Here is a 22621-nt window from a genome sequence, read left to right as displayed (position 1 = left end):
TATACTTGTGAAACTTATGAAATAATGTCTGCGGAGGTGAGGGGTGATGACGATGGGTGGGATATTTCTGACCTGATTTCAACTGAGTTCACAAAGTTTGGTGGGATTTTGTGCAGAGCTTATATGTATGTGCATTCATTTGACAGTTTTGAAAAAATAAAACGTGGGTGGATTTCCAGCAAACTTGCGTAAGGCGCATTGGCAAGGATCTACAAGCATGGTTTGGAAATGTGGCAGTGTTTTCTTATTTGACAAGTGTCATAATGCAGTTAAAAAAAATAACGGAATAGCTTTAGTGACTGAGGGGTAGCCTGTGGCCATGGGCAGTGGCCAGAATGTCCGGGTCATGCAATAAGGTCATGATCCGGACAATCTGGCTAATGGCCATGACCAGAAGGGACAAAACATAGGATTAAAGTTGCAATGTCCATCTGGGACTGGCTTTGTGGTAAAGTTATTCGAAATTAGGATAGATTTGAAAGGGAAGAAAAATGTGCATGTGGTAATATGGTCATAGGGTGTTCTTTTTGCCTTCTGCAGGCTACCATGGAAAGCGAAGATGGGCCCTATATGGAACCCCTGCCTTCCATTTCCATGGTGGCCATCTTGGAAAAGGATTTTGTTTCCTAAACCGGGACGCCACAGGCATCCCGGTGTATAACGAAAAATCAACCGTGACCGGCTGCACCATTGACTGTTGTCATGCTGTAGTCACTAAAGCCATCTGATGCGCCTCGACTAGCAATCCAGATCCGCCAATCAGCACAGAGATAACAATTCTTGACCCTGCACTGCTCTGTAGGCCAGTCTGCAGCCGTCCATCCAGCCTTACTTGCCGAACTGCCTGCCGCCTGATACCCGCAGCTGTCTACCACCTTGAACTCTGTTGCAGGAGCTGCAAAGCATCCTGGAACCGACTCAACATGGTTGAGCATCAAGATCATCTCAAGCACCAGCTACATTTTGGTTTTGTCACCCTGTCCTTCTCCGATGGCCGCTAGTGACATTCACAACCCCATGCTCCATTGGTGCTCAAACCAAATAACCTTGAACAGTTAAGACTATTTGCTTAACGCACTACCCTCCTGTCAGTATCCAGAGTGCAACCCTTTCCTTTGTGAAACTGATTGTCCTCTGAGTTCCTTTACAGGGTAGGTTGTATTTTGTAGTATGCTAGAACTGTCTGTTTTAAAAATAATAAATTAGATGTTTTATACAACCATGATGGGACAGTCCCTTTTTTATATGGAAATAATAGTTTTTTGCTGTGTTGGCAACTAACCAACGATCCACGACCTTGTAGAGATAAGCATGCCGGTCCATCCACATTACCAAAATTGGACAAGGAGGTTTATAAATTACTTCTGTTTCCAATCTCTTTGGATCCCTTCTGGTGTGCTAGAGGTGTGGGGCTGATTGATGCTTTAGCAACTGATATTCATCCCTGGACCACTGGTGCCCCAGAAGTTGATTTGTCACATTATCAGATCATAAAACTTATGGCCAGTTTCTGAACTGACTGCAAAGGTTGTGAAGTTACTTATTCACCCATCTCCTGTCTTCTAAAACCTCACAGAACCAATGTCAAAGTTTACTTTGCAAAGCAGCCCTGATTAGTGTGATTTTGATTCATTTGTTAAAAAGCTCACTATATTGAGATTCATGAAATCCCCATGTATTTGTATTACTGTGCATGTATGTTTTAACATTTGATGGGTTTAACTGTTTTCTTTCTGCTCACTTGCAAGATAATATGTATCAATTCTAAACAGACAGTAACACTAAAGTAACATACCCCAACCATAATTAACCACTATTCAATACATTTGAAATTACAACATATCGCCCACTTTGCTGTCTCACCCAGTTATAAATACGGCATGCGCAACATGAACTCCTTATATTAATGGGGACCTTTCCTGATCAGCACAACATTCTCCCCTTTAGCTAATACTTTAACTAACAAATCATAATCATCTCCTTGGGGAACAACCCTACAACCATCTCTCACCCCGGTCTCAATATGGGCATACTCCTCTGCCGAAACATCCCAACTCATCCGCCCATGATTCCCGCAATCTATCCGCTGCCCCACACAAGCATGCCAATTTGGTGGAGGACACAACACAACTTCAGTTTGAGTTCATATATGGGATGAAGTAGTGGTAGCCCTAGCCTTGGACAATGTCACAGTCATCATGGCAGCAGCTCTTGGTACCTGGGCAGAGCAACAAAAGAATGAGAACAAAGAAAAAAATAGGAAACAAAATCTTTACAGCGAGGCTCAACCAAGAAGGGACCCAAGAGAACAAGGAATCGATCTATGAATCATTGGTGATCTCAGCCTCAGTCTCAATGATCACTTTCAAGGCAGCAATAGTTTGGATGAGCGTGCCATTTTCTATGTCATTGGGAGGCACACACGTGAAGGAGGTACTCCCAATCTTCCAGCATACTCCACCCTCCATTGCTGCCAGGAGGTCGGGAATAAACCGGTTTTGCAGAGTCATAAGCCGGAGTGTCCTCAATTCTTCCTGAATGGCACTAAACACTGACTCAGAAGTGTTCATTAAAAGCAAGAGTTTGTATCGGGTCACCTGCAGCCATTTGGCATTGGCTGCTGCTTACTGCCAGGTGCCAGATGGGAGGCAAAAAACATCTTGGTGTGGCTAAACAGCTGGTATCAATCGGGAATGTCGCTAATGCGTGTGATGATGCTGCTGAAGGGTAGTTCAATCTTCTCCTACGTTACAATGGTGCGTAATTCACGCCTTCAAACATAGTCTTTGATTTTTCCATATAAGGTGATAAAACGAACGCAAGAGGCAAAGGGGCAAAAGAGGCACAGATGTAACTCCGGCCTTTAGATTGGCCAAAAATAGGGGATTCATCAGGGATTATAAGAATGGACATATGAAGAGTATAGAAGTTGAAAACACCTCACCAGGTTGGAGGCAACTGCCTATAAACATTCTTTCCACAGGTCCGAAGGTTATCATACCTTCAGCCAGGAGTGCAATGTGAAGCATGCAGATGCAGTTGTCATTTGTGCCAGCGGGCATTGTGCCATTGCCCTTAAAACGCAAAGAGAAATGGGTGAGTGTCTGTATCTTAACAGGTTTTTCTGGCTCCTTGAGCCACATCAGCTGTTGCAAATGATTTCTCTATACTCTCCCGCACTCTTGATTTATTCATGCCACTACTTCTTCTGAGAATCCCCTCATTCGTCCAGCTCTACAACTCTTCAGCCCTTGCGCCCATCTATTTTTAGAAAAAATAGCCCCTTCCAACTTCAATTGGTCTCTTTCAAAACACCCTAAGTTTTTTGCCTCTGTACGCTTGGAAACTGGTCAGTTTTTGTTGATTAGTATTATTGATACCGTAATTGACTGCCTTTAAACTGCTCTCAAACCGTGCACAGGGCCAGGTCCACTAGACCTAGCGCATCTTCTACTTCTACCTCACTCTGGATAAATACCCTAGGAACACCAGAAACATGGGGATGAGAGAGCAGATGTAGCAATATCCTACAGATCTCTCTCTCCCACCTTCCTCATATGACTATACCACATGTCATCCACTGCGAAACCATGCACTTTCATTATGGAATCTAGTTCATCATCCCCATTATCAAAAAGATAATTTCAAGATTTATTTTACCTTTCAACATAGACAATTAAAAATGTTCTGTATATAAACTGGTTGTCATCCTCAGACATGATGACAGAAAGACCATAGAAACCATACAATATTAATTTTCACAAAATGTACAAATCTAAACATTTCTTTTCATAGACAAATTTATTTAAATTCCAGATCTCTATTCGCATGAACTTTGCACTGAAAGAAATGGTGAATCCGTGGGGCATACTTAACTTTTATGCCTGCTCCTGCTCCTCTGCTGGTGGAGGGCTGTTGGTATTCCTTTGAGTATCACTAATGTGAATCCACGTCTTGTCGCCCTCCACCTTCATGGCAGTCACAGTCGCATAGATCACTTGGTGTGGCCTATAGAAACACTGCTCATTCCTACGACCCACGAAAGTGCGGACATAGATCTGGTCCACAGGGAGAAGCTGAGTCTTGTGCTGATCGTCAGTAGTCTTGCAGTTTTCTCATGTTGTCTGTTGGTGAGAAGACACAACCTGTGAAGATTTAATTGTAACACTTTTCGTTAAAGCCCTAAGGTACTCCCCACCGTCTCTCTGAGGACTTCTGTGGTCTTGTGTGCATCTGATGCCATGAGTGTAGGTGTGAGAGGTGTGGATAACCTATGCCCCATCACAATTTTGTGAGGGCGTAAGTGGTGGTCCATTCCCTGGCCAGTTTCCTATGTAAAACAATGCCACTGGGAGTCATTGGTGATTCCAGCCTCTGTCTATGACCCCCTCATACCATGATTTATTGAATTCTGCACATAGTTTTGCTAAACATGCCTTAAGGACACCATTGAGCCGCTCCACTATCACGTTGGCCTCTGGGTGGTACACCAAGTACAACCTATGCTTTATTCCTTTCAGAAAAGTGATTTCTGTGAACAAAGCATTATATAAGTAGGCTCCATTATCGGATTTTAGGACCTCACTAATTCCCTACCATGGGAACACCACTCTCAGAAATCTCACTGCCGATTTAGCATCAGGATATATGCAGGGACCAACCTCAAGCTACCGGGAGTATGGATAAGCAACAACAATTAGATATCTGAAGTTAATGCAACTCGTAATCATGTCCGCAACATTGATGTGGAGCTCCTTAAAATGACCCGACAACCTGGGCAAGACCCCCCTCACTGACCTCATGCTGTTTGCAGGATTGAACTCCTTGCACACTACACTTTTCCCTACAAATCCTCTTACCTGTGTTTATAAGTTAGGGATAAAACAATCCTCCTGGAGCTCTGCTGTGATTTTTCATCAAGAAGCATGTGACAGGTAATGTAGTTGCTCTAGAGCCAAAAGAAGCAGCTCTACAGGCATTGCTACCTTCCCCATCACTTCCTGTCTCCAAAGCAAATCTGTGGGTGAGAGAACACATTGTCTCTTTTTACAGAGCTCCTGTTCTTCTCTAGGGGCTTTCCATTGCATTTCTATTATCTGGAGCACCGGGACAGTGGTGTACGGGCTGGTAACTGTACTTGTTCAGACACGGTTTCCATTTTCTGGGAATCTGTGAAAAATCTATTGAATAAGTGTGGTTAGTGTAGGCAGCGCATTTAACTAAACCTATCTCTGCTGATGAAGTTAAAACTTCAATGAATTGGGATAGCAGCACACAATGCTGGATGCACCTAAACCCTCTTCTCTGCCATCTTGATAACCCAAAATGGACAGCAGAGGTGACGTTTACGGAGTCAGAATCAACAGTGACTGACTTCCCCTTACTAATTTCTAGCACCTTTATGAGTGCCACTAGTTCTGACGTTTGGGCAGAGTAATGAGAGGGCAGCTGTCTCTTTAGTCTGACCCAGTAGTCCTATCCTCAAGACTCATGACAGCTGCACCCATATGCTACAGACAAATTGTCCATGTACTGAATTACAATACTGGACATGTTTAAATTCCCCAAATCCATTTGAACCACCCAGTCAAAGACACTCAGAGATTCGCAGTACCCCTGGGCAACCCTGTGTGCTTGAATCTCTGACCACGATTCGTAAACGCTGTAAGGTACTGAGAATCGGGGTGTCTGGGTACAGAGAAAAATGCATGCTTTAAGTCAATCTCCATGAAGCAGGTCGACCCAGTAGGGATGTTACAGAGATTGTTGGTCGAATTACGTACCACAGGAAATACCACCTCAACGATATTATTGAGGGAGTGCAAATCCTGGACAATCATCCCACCGGACCCCTTCACTTTCTTCACTGGGTAGAAAGCTGTATTGCATGGGAACACAGAGGGTTATATTATGCCTTGCTTCAGCAATGCCATAAAGGTCTCGTAAATCCATTTGTCCACCTCCCTAGATATGGGGTTCTGCTTAACTCATTTTAAGATCGCACCGGGTTTCCGTTTTAGCCTTACTGCTCCAACACTCTTTAGCAGCCCCACATCATGAGGATTGCTTGTCCATAAATGGCCAGGCACTTTTCCCAAATTCTCTTTTTATGAAAGTGCTGTATTTCTCGCAATGAGAATGGTCTGTGGTACTTTCCTTTGCTCTATTGTTATCTGGCTAGGCACCCCAATTTCTAAGACTATCTTTCCTGTGTATTTACTATCTTCGAACAATTGCTCATCAGACACGTCCCTCAGCAACAAGGTTGGATCGATGCACAGAACTGTGTGCCACTGCCCGCCTTCTTCATCTGAGCCTGAAAGAACCACCCCTTTGTAATCGCTACTGCCTCTAGAAGGTTCCATGTTATTTCATCGCGGGATGTTTTTTCAGGGTTTTTTTTACTGTGATTTTGGTTTTTTTTAAACCCATCAAATTTTTTTTGTTTCTTTGGGGGGGTGTTCGCCCCCCAAGCTCCCCATTTTCTAAAAAATGAGATGGGTTTTTTCAAAGAACCTGTGAATAAACATCCTGCGACAAAAGAACGTCGTACCCTCTAGAAGAACCGTAAAATGGTATTGGTGTTTCTTCCTTCACCACATCAGAAAGAAATAAAAACTCAATCGGTACCTACCAAGTCTGATTTCTGATCCTGGTACCCAACTCAACAAAACTATCACCCCATAAAGCAGCAATGCTGAATGCACAGAAACTCCTCTGATTGTCCTGTTGTGACAATAGGTCTGAAAATGCACTTCTTGTCTTACTGGATACAACTCTGGAGTCAAGCATACAATACCTTCCCCCGTGAAAGCAATCAACACCTGCAATCTGCTAAGGATGTCCCTTCCCAAATGATTTGCTTGGGTGCCCATACAATGCAACAAAGGGGCTGATACATTTTGAGTACCTACTTTAATATGAATATGTTAAGTATAAGGAACCGACAGGATAGCCCCAGAGAATCCCTGTGTGCCCATTGCTTTGTCTGACAAGGGAAACTCACCTTCCTTATTACAACATTGTGTAGCCCTGTTTCGACCATGAATGAAAACATTCGCTCACCTACCTGCACACCTATCTGGGGTTCCTCTTCCGGATCGGTGGTAACAGACAGGACTCGACACATCAGAGACCCCTGTGGGATGTCCTACCCCTGGTACCAATTAGCACTGGGTAGAGAAAAAGGATTTGCTTCAAAAACACTTGCTCCTGTATAGTGATTACCCATTCCTTGGGGGAAAGGATTATTATTCCATGTCTGCACCGATGCTTGTGCTGGCATGGTTGGTGGGATCCCTTCGGTCTGTGCAGTCCCAATCTCTGGGTTCTGTTCAACCCGTGCCTTCTGCGATACACTGCCTGGGGAATATGCTAGGGTTAGCGATTGCATCTGCTGTGCTCCCATGTATAAATACTGTGGTCCGCCACAACAATCTCGTAATACGTGTCTCAACCATCCACATGACCAACAGTGAATCCCATAAAATCCTCCATAATTATTTCCCATTGGCCCCTTAAACCGTGGACCCTTCCTTCAAACCCACCAAATAACCCACTTCCCCATGGAAATCCTCACCCTGCCACTCGGAAAACCTATTATTGGCCTTAGATCGGGAGCATACCCATCCATCCACTCCTGTGTCATACCCGGGTCACTTTCTCCCTGTTGTCCCGATTGCCCCTGCTTTCCCTCCAAAGAATTCATAATTACCGCCCTTCTAGACTAATCTTCACCAATTTCTTTTGAGCGAGCTTAGCCTCTGCTTTCTGTGCCTACTCTACATTCTCCCTCTCTTTATCATTTCTTCTTTTGCTAAATTGCACAATATGTGCTTGAATCTCCGGCCAAATCTTGGCCTCCATTCCTACAACTTTATCTAAAATATGCTGGACTTCTTTGGGAAGTCCCTTCTTTAGCATGTGGTCAAAATTATCCACATTCGTGTCCTATGCTTCTCCTATTTCTGCCCTCCACATCTCCTGAATTAACTGGATGTGTTCGCAGGATCATCATCAGATTTCATAGTTTTAGCTCAAATTAAATTTATACCAGGTGAATAGGGATGGATAATCTGCACAGCCTCCCATACCTGCGTCCTGCAATTATTAAAAGCTGCTCCATGGTTGGCATTTGTATCGAGAAAATCAAGCAGGGGAAATTGGGTCACCAACGTTTTAGATACAACGTGCAAACTCTAACTATTCCCGGGGGAAATATATTATAGTATATGGAAGTAGAGTCTAACCAGCCTGTAGTGTGTAGCAGTTATTCAAACCATAATAGTATCTCAGTAAATCAAAATATTTTATTAAGTAATAAAAGCTAGAATATAAAAATACATTGAACACTTAGCAGTACAAAACGTAAAGTATAATGAATTAATTCACAACTCAAAGCTCATAGAAACATTCAAGTTAAAATAGTGACACAAGTCTATATCTGAAGTAAATACTCTTTTGGATAGGAGTTAATGTAACGCTCACCTGATTCTCGCAGAGGCGGCGGTCTTGACTGGGCGACTACCGTATCTTCAAAGGTGATGTGTAGCACCCGGTTGGCTCTTTGGGCTGGACCTCTGTGCACTGTATGCCTGACGTGTAGAGTAAGATGTCTGCAGATAGAAAATATGGGGTTAATGAACTGGGGTTATTGGGGTGTCCCTATCACTTTCCTCTTCTCCTCTCCTGTAGACCCCCAAAGGTTAACGCTCTCACCTTAGGTAAGTGAATGCCGAGCTCTCCATCTGCCTCGGGGCAGGGTGCTGTAACCAGTTTCTTCACTGGATAGGTAGCGCAGGCCTCTTGACTTCAGAGGACTGCTGTCCGTCGTTTACTGCACGAACGGTAAGTTTCGAGTCATTCAAATGTCTTTAAAGTCTTTAGTAATGATGTCTCTTGTTTTTCAGGGTTCCGGCGATGGCGGATGACGGGCTGAAGTGAGTTGAAGATGGAGCCCGTGTGATGAATAGAAGCGCCTGGAAGCACGTAAGTAAGCGCTTGTTGCCTGCTTCACGATGCGTTCTAACTGTCTTTTTATTTTGCAGGTACGAGTTCGGAGCAGCTGCAGGGTGCCGGAATACCCACTGGATTAGATGTGGAAAGGAGTAATGGCACGTGAGTATTAAAGTTCCCCAATGTATTTAAACGCACCTTGTTTTGTCTTTCAGATGCGGGATGCAGCGCCGAAGGCCTCCGGAGCGTGCGAAGAGTTGGTAAGCTTTTGTCTTTCAGATGCCGGAATGCAGAGTGAAGACCTCCGGAGCGCACGAAGAGTAGGTAAGCCTTTGTCTTTCAGATGCCGGAATGCAGCGCGAGGCGTTGGTGACAGCCGATGGACCAGGTAAGTGAAGCGCTGTCACTGAAGACCGTAATGCTAACCTGTTCTTTCTTGTCTTTATAGGTGTTGCTGAAGACTGGATTCAGGATGGTAAGCCTTTGCCTTTCAGATGCCGGAATGCTAACCTGTTCTTTCTTGTCTTTATAGGTGTTGCTGAAGACTGGATTCAGGATGGTAAGCCTTTTTCCTAGGCCCAGGACCGGATGCAGAAGACACGATGAGCGTTCTGCTACAGAGGTTGCAGAATAACGCAAAGCAAGATTCATCCACCGGGTGTGGTTTAAATAGCCTCCTGTAGTGCTTAGGTGTCTCCTTCCACAGCCACGCCTAAGTAAGAAAAGAGTTCCTGGTAAGAAAAGAGTTCCTGCCTTCCAGAAGAGTTCCAGTGTTCTGAATCTAGGGAGTGGCTCCAGCCCCACCCAACAGGAAAAGTAGTTCCAAACAGAAGAGGATCAGAGGCTCAACTGGCAGGCAAGTAAGCAGCATGGTCTGCTGAAGGTAAGTCCACCCAAGCATTATGAGCCCGGTGCTTCCAGCGCTGGGACTGGGCATATTTATGAGCCTGGTGCAACTGGCGCCAGGACTGGGTCCAAAAGGTCCCAATTGGGACTGGTTTGCACTCGGAACCTGGGTTATGGATCTGCTTCCAAGGGAGTTGGGAAAACCCTGACCTTTTGGAAGCAGAGATCATGACAGTACCCCCCCTCAAGGCCCCTCCCAAACCGGGCTTCTCCAGGGGTTTTGGCTTGTCAGGAAATGTTCGGTGAAATCTTTTGATTAGGCGAGGAGTGTGGACATATTCAGCAGGTTCCCAGGATCTCTCTTGGGGGCCGTAGCCTTTCCAGTCAATTAGGTAGAATAGTTTAGATTTGGAGATCTTGGAGTCCAGAATGCTTTTGACTTCAAACTCGAGTTCTCCATCCACTAGGATAGGTTTTGGAGATTTGGTTAGTCGGGTTTGAGGTTGCACGGGTTTTAATAGAGAGACGTGGAAGACCGGATGTATCTTTCCAAGTTTTTTCAGTTTGTTGCAGCATGCAGCGTAAATACTGTTCCAGAGTTTGATTGGTCCTCTCGGTTTGTCCGTCGGTCTGAGGGTGGTGACTGGTCGATAGTCTCACATCAATTTGAGCCGACCGACAGCAACTTCGCCAAAAATGAGAAATAAATTGACTACCTCGATCCGAAATTAGAACCGAAGGAAAACCGTGCAGTCGGACGATGTTTTCGAGAAATTCTCGGGCCAGAGTTGCTGCTGATGGCAAGCCTTTGAGCGGAATGAAATGCGCCATCTTGGAGAATAAGTCCACGATTACTAGAATGGTATTGTATCCGGAGCATGGAGGTAGATCGGTGATGAAGTCCATAGAAAGCGTATGCCAAGGGCGAGGTGGGATGTCAATAGGGCGTAAGAGGCCTGTTGGTCTTTCCTTTTGACTCTTGTTTTGGGCGCATACTCCACAGGACATTATAAAGTCTCTGATATCTTTTTTCCAAGACGGCCACCAGAAGTAGCGCTTGATCTTTTCTGAGGTCTTGGCTATACCGGGATGACCTTCCATTAAAGAGTCGTGATAACAAGAGATTACTTTTTTCTGTAAATCTGTGCTGGGTAGGTATAATCGTTCTTGGAAATACAATAAGTTGTCCTTTACTGCAAAGTCCTTTCCCTGCGATGCCAATTCTGTATGTCTGCTGGAGTTACAAGTTGCCTGGCTTTATCCATAACTTCCTCTATGGATTCTGTGGCGATTACACCCAGAATTCTTTGTTCGGGAATGATTGGTACAGGTTTAGGGTTGATCAAGTGTTCTTCCACTCCCATCCGAGAAAGGGCATCGGCTTTACCATTCTTTGTACCAGGTCGATAGGTAATTATGAAGTCAAACTCGGCAAAGAATAATGCCCAACGGAGTTGTCTAGAGGATTGGGCTTTTGCGGTCTTCAAATATTGCAGGTTTCGGTGATCCGTAATCACAGTAACGGTGTGTCGGGCCCCCAGCAGATAATGCCGCCAAGCCTTAAGGGCAGACTTGATAGCCAGAAGTTCCTTGTCAGTAATCGTGTAATTGATTTCAGGAGGCGAGAATTTGCGGGACCAAAATGCCACGGGATGCAACTGATTGGTTACCGGGTCCTTTTGTGATAGAACTGCCCCCATGGCAAGGCTTGAAGCATCAGTTTCCACGATGTAGGGGAGTTCGGGGCGAGGGTGTTTTAAGATTGGTGCAGAGATAAATTTAGTCTTCAAATCCTGGAAAGCTTGTTCCGCCTCGGTAGACCATTCAAAACGTTTGTTTTTCTTTAACAAGGCAGTGATGGGCTGGACTATTCGAGAGAATTCGGGGATAAACCTGCGGTAAAAGTTAGCGAAGCCTAACATGCTTTGCACACCTTTTACGGAGGATGGTGATGGCCATTTGAGAACTGCATCGACCTTCTTTGAATCCATACGCACTCCGCCAGGTGATAATATGAATCCCAAGAATTCAACTTCAGTCACGTTGAAAACACATTTTTCCAACTTAGCGAAAAGTTTGTGTTGACGCAATCTTTCGAGGACCATTTTCACGTGTTTCCGATGTTCAGATTCCGATGAAGAATAAACGAGGATGTCGTCAATGTAAACAACAACACATACATCTATGAGCTCTCTGAGGACATCGTTCATAAAATATTGAAAGGCGGCCGGGGCATTGCAAAGTCCGAAGGGCATGACCTGATATTCAAATAGCCCATACTTGGTGTGGAAGGCCGTCTTCCATTCATCGCCCTCTTTTACTCGTACCAAGTGGTAAGCTCCTCTAAGATCCAGCTTTGTATATATGCATGCTTTTCTGACTTGGTCCAGGAGTTCAGGGATCAAAGGTAACGGATATCTATTCTTAACGGTGATCTGGTTCAGGGAGCGATAATCGATACAAGTTCTAAGATCTCCTTCCTTTTTTGGAACGAAGAACAAAGCTGAAGAAGCAGGGGACTTGGAAGGACGAATAAACCCATTTGCCAGGTATTGATCCAGGTATTGTCGAAGGTGAAGGTTCTCAGGCTCGGTGAGGGCATAAATTCTACTACAAGGAGGAGTAGATCCAGGTATCAGGTCTATCTGGCAGTCATAAGACCTATGAGGAGGTAGAGAGTTAGCCTGATCCTTCCGGAAAACATCTTGGTATTCTAGGTATTCGGGAGGTAACTGGGGAGTCTCTGAAGAAATTGCGGCCAGTGCAACACCAGGTGGAGGGTGACAAGTAGAGACACATTCTGGAAACTGGACCGTTCTTGCTCGCCAATCGATCAGAGGATTGTGTTTCTCTAACCAAGGTATTCCTAGAATAATCTGAAACTGAGGGGCCTTGATCACATCGAACACGATCTTCTCATGGTGTCCATCTTGACTTAATAGCGTCACCTCTTGAGTGGTATGCGTTACTGGCCCGGAGGCTATCTCCGTACCATCCACCGTAGTAATGACGTCCTTTACAGCCTTGGGACAAAGAGTTAGATTCATCCTCAAAACCATTTCATGATCCACATAATTGCCGATGGCACCGCTGTCGACGTAAGCTTCAATTGCATGTAATCGATCCGGATTATCAGGGCTAATGAGGACCATAGGTATCACGAAATGCGAGGTCACGGAACTGGTTTTCACGCTCGGCAAGAGGACCTCTATTCTTGTCGGGCGAGGTCGTTTCCCTGCTCAGAGTTTGTAACTTTGGTAACTGCAGCTCCTACTGCCTTCTTGGCAGGTTTCACCGGACAGTCTCGAAGAAAGTGCCCTGAGTTTCCGCAATATAGGCATAATTGCAACTGTTTCCTCCTTTCCCGCTCCCTTTGTGTTAGAGGACCTTTCAGACCCCCTATTTGCATGGGTTCCCCGGAGTCTACTCCTTTGGAAGGAGTTGGCGGTTTGGAAAATACTCGAGCATCAAACTTGGAACGATCGGCCTTCCTGTTCTGCAGCCTGTGATCTATTTGAACGACCAAGTCTATATAATCCGAACAGTCTTGTGGGGGATTCACTACTTGGGCTAAAACGTCTTTGAGCTCTCCACGTAGACCTCTATAAAACAGCGTAATCCTTTTGTCCTCAGGCCATTGAGTTTCCACTATTAGTCTATTGAAAGATGCAATATAAGCCAAATGGTCTTGATTACCCTGTCGCAACGAAAGAAGCTCATTGTCCAAGGCCTGCCCCTGTGAATGTCTTGCGAACAGTTTTTCCATACTAAGCTGAAAGGCTTGAAAATCATGGAGAACCGGATCATCTTGATTAACTAGAGGGATCGACCAGTCTGCCGCATTGCCACTAAGGTACGAAAGTACAAAAGCTACTTTTGCTTGATCAGTTGGAAAGGCTGCTGGCCGGCATAAGAAGTGCAACCGGCACTGATTGATAAATACTGCAAACCTCTTTGGGTCACCAGAAAATCGTTCGGGCGGAGCCAGAGGTACATTCCCAGGTAGGTTGATCTGCACTGGATTCATAGAGGATGTTGAAGGAAGATTTGCCCCTGATGCGGGTAACGGGGCCTGTCCGGCTTGTGACTGTAGCACTTGTCTAGCAAGATTGTCTGTTCTCTCCTTGGAAATAATTAGTTCCCTTCTTAGAGCATTCGTTATCTGACGAGCTGCATGCACTTCTGCCCTTAGTTCCCCAAGTAACCGGGCTAGGGGGTCAGTATCCGAGGTTTCCATAGCGCCTGGGCGAGAGTTTTGCGGTTGGCTTTGCGTTCTGTAACGCTCACCTGATTCTCGCAGAGGCGCCGGTCTTGACTGGGCGACTACCGTATCTTCAAAGGTGATGTGTAGCACCCGGTTGGCTCTTTGGGCTGGACCTCTGTGCACTGTATGCCTGACGTGTAGAGTAAGATGTCTGCAGATAGAAAATATGGGGTTAATGAACTGGGGTTATTGGGGTGTCCCTATCTCTTTCCTCTTCTCCTCTCCTGTAGACCCCCAAAGGTTAACGCTCTCACCTTAGGTAAGTGAATGCCGAGCTCTCCATCTGCCTCGGGGCAGGGTGCTGTAACCAGTTTCTTCACTGGATAGGTAGCGCAGGCCTCTTGACTTCAGAGGACTGCTGTCCGTCGTTTACTGCACGAACGGTAAGTTTTGAGTCATTCAAATGTCTTTAAAGTCTTTAGTAATGATGTCTCTTGTTTTTCAGGGTTCCGGCGATGGCGGATGACGGGCTGAAGTGAGTTGAAGATGGAGCCCGTGTGATGAATAGAAGCGCCTGGAAGCACGTAAGTAAGCGCTTGTTGCCTGCTTCACGATGCGCTCTAACTGTCTTTTTATTTTGCAGGTACGAGTTCGGAGCAGCTGCAGGGTGCCGGAATACCCACTGGATTAGATGTGGAAAGGAGTAATGGCACGTGAGTATTAAAGTTCCCCAATGTATTTAAACGCACCTTGTTTTGTCTTTCAGATGCGGGATGCAGCGCCGAAGGCCTCCGGAGCGTGCGAAGAGTTGGTAAGCTTTTGTCTTTCAGATGCCGGAATGCAGAGTGAAGACCTCCGGAGCGCACGAAGAGTAGGTAAGCCTTTGTCTTTCAGATGCCGGAATGCAGCGCGAGGCGTTGGTGACAGCCGATGGACCAGGTAAGTGAAGCGCTGTCACTGAAGACCGTAATGCTAACCTGTTCTTTCTTGTCTTTATAGGTGTTGCTGAAGACTGGATTCAGGATGGTAAGCCTTTGCCTTTCAGATGCCGGAATGCTAACCTGTTCTTTCTTGTCTTTATAGGTGTTGCTGAAGACTGGATTCAGGATGGTAAGCCTTTTTCCTAGGCCCAGGACCGGATGCAGAAGACACGATGAGCGTTCTGCTGCAGAGGTTGCAGAATAACGCAAAGCAAGATTCATCCACCGGGTGTGGTTTAAATAGCCTCCTGTAGTGCTTAGGTGTCTCCTTCCACAGCCACGCCTAAGTAAGAAAAGAGTTCCTGGTAAGAAAAGAGTTCCTGCCTTCCAGAAGAGTTCCAGTGTTCTGAATCTAGGGAGTGGCTCCAGCCCCACCCAACAGGAAAAGTAGTTCCAAACAGAAGAGGATCAGAGGCTCAACTGGCAGGCAAGTAAGCAGCATGGTCTGCTGAAGGTAAGTCCACCCAAGCATTATGAGCCCGGCGCTTCCAGCGCTGGGACTGGGCATATTTATGAGCCTGGTGCCACTGGCGCCAGGACTGGGTCCAAAAGGTCCCAATTGGGACTGGTTTGCACTCGGAACCTGGGTTATGGATCTGCTTCCAAGGGAGTTGGGAAAACCCTGACCTTTTGGAAGCAGAGATCATGACAGTTAAGTAGTTATATATATGTGGAGCATATATCAATTATGTTGTACAGTCTAGTATCTTATAGCACAGTACGCTCGATTCAGCACTTATAGCCTAGGGCTGTTGGGCCTCAGCTCTATCTCGACATGTTTCTGTTCATAGTCCTTAAAATGGTGAACATTCATCAGGAGGTTTAATCAATGTTGTCACTAGCGAAGATGGGACTTGTCACAATCACAGTCTAATCAATCTTTCAAAAAATAATTGATATTTAAAATGTTCTCACAGTGCAGGCTACAGGTAAAAACAAAGTAGCATTAGTGCTTTTAATGCACCATGTGTGATAAAAATGTATAATTAGTCTCTCTGCCACAAAAGGTAAAACATAATTACCTTAGTTGGTGGCAGGGGTTAATAAACATGTGTTTGGTCTCGATGAATAGACCAATTTGGTAACACTCTAAAAAGACACAAACATGCGTATTATTATATACTTGTGTGTAATACTGAAAATCTCCTCAAGATAGAAGCATATAATATGGGTACAATCACCTGTAAGATGTCCTGTGGTGAATTCTAGACATGCAGTGTTGGTCTGGTATCTTCCTTCCTTTTGTATCCCTTCTTTATGGAGGACTCTAGAAGGTAGCATATAACTTGATTACTAAGCTACTTACCTGTTAACCTGAAGTCATGGTCTTAAAGAGACATACATATAAAGTGTCTTACCTATTAGTGGAGTGCTGCTCCCAACTTTTTTGATATGTTGATAGGAGGTCCTCTTCTGTTAAGTGCAAAAAATGAGCTGCAGTTAATATTTTAAAGCAGGCTATCTGTGTCCCGTTAATCTCTGTCAGTCAATATATGCATTTCAGCAATATAGAATATATTGGCCGTGGGGGGTTCTCCTGCGCTTTAGACCCTGGTCTATCTTTAAAGGACATTTGTATCCAACTGAACTCCTGGATACCCCAATCTCCTAGCAAAGCTCATCTGGCTGCACCCCATTAGGGCCGTGAATAATCTTTTCATGTCCCGTATAGCAAACATGACACTGGCTGTGTATTTTTCAAATGCATAAATCCACTTCCCACCCCTGCGTGGAGCGAAGGGAGTATCTTTGTTAGGTTATTCTGGTCCGTGTGTGATCACGGCAGATAGTTTGCCATTTCCACACCCTTCTGGAGCAAGGAGAAGTGAGTGACACCCGTTTTTACTGGGGATTCCCTCATCCCTTCCCTACTACTTGCTGCAGCCATGCAAATACCCTGGCACCTCCTATGAAGCCATGGTGGCACTCTATCGCTGCTACTGGAGCGGGAGGTAGGTCGCGTATGGCCTGCTCTTCCTGCTCAACATCCCATTCCTCTCCTTCATCGTCTACTCCAGTTGCCACGTCCCCTGACCCTTCTACAGGCACAAAAGCATAATCAACACTACCATAGGGTGCCATCTCCCATGCCCCCTGCTCAAACCCTTTACTCGTGGACGCATTCCTGTTCTTCATAACCACCTCAACCATTCTGATAACTGATTCATCCAACCTAACCTGCCCATGTCTCCACCTTCCCTCGCCTACATTTATGTCCAGTGGGGAGTCAAGCGTGTCTGCTTTTAATGCTATACTCCATGTCATAGAGTCAATTGTGTCCAGAAGGGAGCTGTGTGGGTCTTTTTTTAGGTGCTGCACACCAGGGCATAAAGGCATTTGTGTCCAAAAGGGAGCTGTGCGGGTCTGCTTTTAGGTGTTCGGGAGAAGGGCATAGAGACATTAGTGTCCAGAGGGGAGCCGTGCAGGTCTGCTTTTAGGTGTTGTGCACCAGGGCATAGAGACACTTGTGTCCAGAGGGGAGTCGTGCAGGTCTACTTTTAGGTGCTGTGCAGCAGGGCATTGAGGAGTTTGTGTCCATAAGGGAGCCGTGCGGGTCTACATTTAGGTGCTGTGCAGCAGGGAATAGAGGAATTTTGGCCCAGAGGGGAGACAAGCAGATCTACTTTTAGGTGCTGTACCACAGGGCATGGAGACATTAGTATCCAGAGGGAAGTTGTGCTGGTCTGCGTTTAGGTGTTGTGCACCAGGGCATAATGACAGTTGCCTCCCAAGGGGAGCCAGGCAGGTCTACTTTTAGGTGCTGTGCAGCAGTGCAAGAGGCATTAGTGTCCAGAGGAAAGCCATCGGGTCTGCTTTTAGGTTTTGTGCACCAGGGTATAGAGGCATTTGTGTCCTGAGGGGAGCCAGGCAGGTCTACTTTTAGGTTCTGTGCAGAAGGGCATAGAGGGATTTGTGTCCAGAGGGGAGCCGTGCAGGACTGATTTTAGGGGGAGCCGTGCGGGTCTGCTTTTAGGTGTTGTGTTTTCTCCAGGGCATAGTTGCATTTGGTCCAGAGGGGAGCCGTGCGGGTCTGCTTTTAGGTGTTGTGTTTTCTCCAGGGCATAGTTGCATTTGTGTCCAGAGGGAAGCCATGCCGGTCTGCTTTTAGGTGCTGTGCAGCAGGGCATAGTTGCATTTGTGTCCAGAGGGGAGGCGTGTGGGTCTGCTTTTAGGTGTTGTGCAGCAGGGCATGGAGGCATTAGTGTCTAGAGGGGAGCCATACAGGTCTGCTTTTAGGTGTTGTGCACCAGGGCATAGACGCATTTGTGTCCAGAGGGGACCTGTGCTGGTCTACATGTAGGTGATGTGCTCCAGGGCATAGAGACATTTGTGTCCAGAGGGGAGCCAGGCAGGTCTAATTTTAGGTTCTGTGCAGAAGGGCATACAGGGATTTGTGTCCAGAGGGGAGCTGTGCAGGACTGATTTTAGGTGTTGTGTTTTCTCCAGGGCATAGTTGCATTTGTGTCCAGATGGGAGCCGTGTGGGTCTGCTTTTAGGTGTTGTGTTTTCTCCAGGGCATAGTTCAATTTGTGTCCAGACTGAAGCCGTGCCGGTCTGCTTTTAGGTGCTGTGCAGCAGGGCATAGTTACATTTGTGTCCAGAGGGGAGGTTTGTGGGTCTGCTTTTAGGTATGTGCACCAAGGCATAGAGACATTTGCGTCCAGAGGGGAGCCAGGCAGGACTACTTTTAGGTGCTGTGTAGCAGGGCATGGAGGCATTAGTGTCTAGAGGGGAGCCATACAGGTTTGCTTTCAGGTGTTGTGCACCAGGGCATAGAGGCATTTGTGTCCAGAGGGGACCCGTGCTGGTCTACATGTAGGTGATGTGCTCCAGGGCATAGAGACATTTGTGTCCAGAGGGGAGCCAGGCAGGTCTACTTTTAGATTCTGTGCAGAAGAGCATAGAGTGATTTGTGTCCAGAGGGGAGCCGTGCAGGACTGATTTTAGGTGTTGTGTTTTCTCCAGTGCATAGTTGCATTTGTGTCCAGGGGGGAGCCGTGCGGGTCTGCTTTTAGGTATTGTGTTTTCTCCAGGGCATAGTTGCATTTGTGTCCAGAGGGGAGCCGTGCAGGTCTGCTTTTAGGTGTTGTGTTTTCTCCAGGGCATAGTTCAATTTGTGTCCAGAATGAAGCCGTGCCGGTCTGCTTTTAGGTGCTGTGCAGCAGGGCATAGTTACATTTGTGTCCAGAGGAGAGGTGTGTGGGTCTGCTTTTAGGTGTTGTGCACCAAGGCATAGAGAAATTTGCGTCCAGAGGGGAGCCAGGCAGGTCTACTTTTAGGTGCTGTGCAGCAGGACCTGGAGGCATTAGTGTCTAGAGGGGAGCCATACAGGTCTGCTTTTAGGTGTTGTGTTTTCTCCAGGGCATAGTTCAATTTGTGTCCAGAGTGAAGCCGTGCCGGTCTGCTTTTAGGTGCTGTGCAGCAGGGCATAGTTACATTTGTGTCCAGAGGAGAGGTGTGTGGGTCTGCTTTTAGGTGTTGTGCACCAAGGCATAGAGAAATTTGCGTCCAGAGGGGAGCCAGGCAGGTCTACTTTTAGGTGCTGTGCACCAGGGCATAGAGGCATTTGTGTCCAGAGGGGAGCCAGGCAGGTCTACTTTTAGGTTCTATGCAGAAGGGCATAGAGGGATTTGTGTCCAGAGGGGAGCCGTGCAGGACTGCTTTTAGGTGTTGTGTTTTCTCAAGGGCATAGTTGCATTTGTGTCCATAGGGGAGCCGTGCGGGTCTGCTTTTAGGTGTTGTGCACCAGGGCATACAGACATTTGTGTCCAGAAGGGAGCCAGGCAGGTCTACCTTTAGTTGCTGTGCAGCAGGGCATGGAGGCATTTGTGTCCCGAGGAGAGGTGTATGGGTCTGCTTTTAGGTGCTGTGCAGCAGGGCATAGTTGAATTTTTGTCCAGAGGGGAGGTGTGTGGGTCTGCTTTTAGGTGTTGTGCACCAGGGCATACAGACATTTGTGTCCAGAAGGAAGCCAGGCAGGTCTACTTTTAGGTGCTGTGCAGCAGGGCATGGAGGCATTAGTGTCTAGAGGGGAGCCATACAGGTCTGCTTTTAGGTGTTGTGCACCAGGGCATAGAGGCATTTGTGTCCAGAGGGGAGCCATGCAGGTCTACATGTAGGTGATGTGCTCCATGGCATAGAGATATTTGTGTCCAGAGGGGAGCCAGGTAGGTCTACTTTTAGGTGCTGTGCAGCAGGGCATGGAGGCATTAGTGTCCAGAGGGGAGCCGTGCGGGTCTGCTTTTAGGGGTTGTGTTTTCTCCAGGGAATAGTTGCATTTGTGTTCAGAGGGAAGCCGTGCGTGTCTACTTTTAGGTGATGTGCAGCAGGGCATGGAGGCATTAGTGTCCAGAGGGGAGCCGTGTGGGACTTCTTTTAGGTGTTGTGCACCAGGGCATAGAGGCATTTGTGTCCAGAGGGGAGACGTGTGGGTCTACTTTTAGGTGTTGTGCACTAGGGCATAGTGGCATTTGTCTCCAGAAGGGAGCAGTGAGGGTCTACTTTTAGGTGCTGTGCAGCAGGGAATAGAGGTATTTTTGTCCAGAGGGGAGACGTCCAGGTCTACTTTTAGGTGCTGTGCCACAGGTCATGGAGCCATTACTTTCCAGAGGGGAGCTGTGCGGGTCTGCTTTTAGACGTTGTGCACCAGGGCATAGAGATGGGCATAGAGGCATTTTCGTCCCAAGGGGAACCAGGCAGGTCTACTTTTAGGTGCTGTGCAGCAGGGCATTGAGGCATTAGTTTCCAGAGGAGAGTCATGCAGGTCTGCTTTTAGGGGTTGTGCACCAGGGCATAGAGTCATTTGTGTCCCAAGGGGAGCCAGGCAGGTCTACTTTTAGGTGCTGTGCAGAAGGGCATAGAGGGATTTGTGTCCAGAGGGGAGCCATGCAGGACTGCTTTTAGGTGTTGTGTTTTCTCCAGGGCCTAGTTGCATTTGTATCCTGAGCAGAGCTGTGCGGGTCTCCGTTTAGGTGTTGTGTTTTCTCCAGGGCATAGTTGCATTTGTGTCCAGATGGGAGCTGTGCAGGTCTGCTTTTAGGTGTTGTGTTCTCGCCAGGGAATAGTTGTATTTGTGTCCAGAGGGGAGCAGTGTGGGTCTGCTTTTAGGTATTGTGTTTTCTCCAGGGAACAGTTGCATTTGTGTCCAGAGGGGAGCCATGCGGGTCTGCTTTTAGGTGCTGTGCAGCAGGGCATAGTTGCATTTGTGTCCAGAGGGGAGCCGTGTGGGTCTGCTTTTAGGTATTGTGCACCAGGGCATAGAGACATTTGGGTCCAGAGGGGCGCCAGGCAGGTCTACTTTTAGGTGCTATGCAGCAGGGAATGGAGACATTAGTGTCTAGAGGGGAGCCATATGGGTCTGCTTTTAAGTGTTGTGCACCAGGGCATAGAGGCATTTGTGTCCAGAGGGGAGCCGTGCGGGTCTGCTTTTAGGGGTTGTGTTTTCTCCAGGGAATAGTTGCATTTGTGTTCAGAGGGAAGCCGTGCGTGTCTACTTTTAGGTGATGTGCAGCAGGGCATGGAGGCATTAGTGTCCAGAGGGGAGCCGTGTGGGACTTCTTTTAGGTGTTGTGCACCAGGGCATAGAGGCATTTGTGTCCAGAGGGGAGACGTGTGGGTCTACTTTTAGGTGTTGTGCACTAGGGCATAGTGGCATTTGTCTCCAGAAGGGAGCAGTGAGGGTCTACTTTTAGGTGCTGTGCAGCAGGGAATAGAGGTATTTTTGTCCAGAGGGGAGATGTCCAGGTCTACTTTTAGGTGCTGTGCCACAGGTCATGGAGCCATTACTTTCCAGAGGGGAGTTGTGCGGGTCTGCTTTTAGACGTTGTGCACCAGGGCATAGAGATGGGCATAGAGGCATTTTCGTCCCAAGGGGAACCAGGCAGGTCTACTTTTAGGTGCTGTGCAGCAGGGCATTGAGGCATTAGTTTCCAGAGGAGAGCCATGCAGGTCTGCTTTTAGGGGTTGTGCACCAGGGCATAGAGTCATTTGTGTCCCAAGGGGAGCCAGGCAGGTCTACTTTTAGGTGCTGTGCAGAAGGGCATAGAGGGATTTGTGTCCAGAGGGGAGCCATGCAGGACTGCTTTTAGGTGTTGTGTTTTCTCCAGGGCCTAGTTGCATTTGTATCCTGAGCAGAGCTGTGCGGGTCTCCGTTTAGGTGTTGTGTTTTCTCCAGGGCATAGTTGCATTTGTGTCCAGATGGGAGCTGTGCAGGTCTGCTTTTAGGTGTTGTGTTTTCGCCAGGGAATAGTTGTATTTGTGTCCAGAGGGGAGCAGTGTGGGTCTGCTTTTAGGTATTGTGTTTTCTCCAGGGAACAGTTGCATTTGTGTCCAGAGGGGAGCCATGCGGGTCTGCTTTTAGGTGCTGTGCAGCAGGGCATAGTTGCATTTGTGTCCAGAGGGGAGCCGTGTGGGTCTGCTTTTAGGTATTGTGCACCAGGGCATAGAGACATTTGGGTCCAGAGGGGCGCCAGGCAGGTCTACTTTTAGGTGCTATGCAGCAGGGAATGGAGACATTAGTGTCTAGAGTGGAGCCATATGGGTCTGCATTTAGGTGGTGTGCACCAGGGCATAGAGGCATTTGTGTCCAGAGGGGAGCTGTGCAGATCTACTTTTAGATGCTGTGCAGCAGGGTGTA

This window comes from Ambystoma mexicanum, chromosome 11 (assembly GCF_040938575.1).
Source record: "Ambystoma mexicanum isolate Mex_15411 chromosome 11, UKY_AmexF1_1, whole genome shotgun sequence".
In the NCBI taxonomy this organism is placed as follows: Eukaryota; Metazoa; Chordata; class Amphibia; order Caudata; family Ambystomatidae; genus Ambystoma; species Ambystoma mexicanum.
This window is presented reverse-complemented; position numbering follows the sequence as displayed.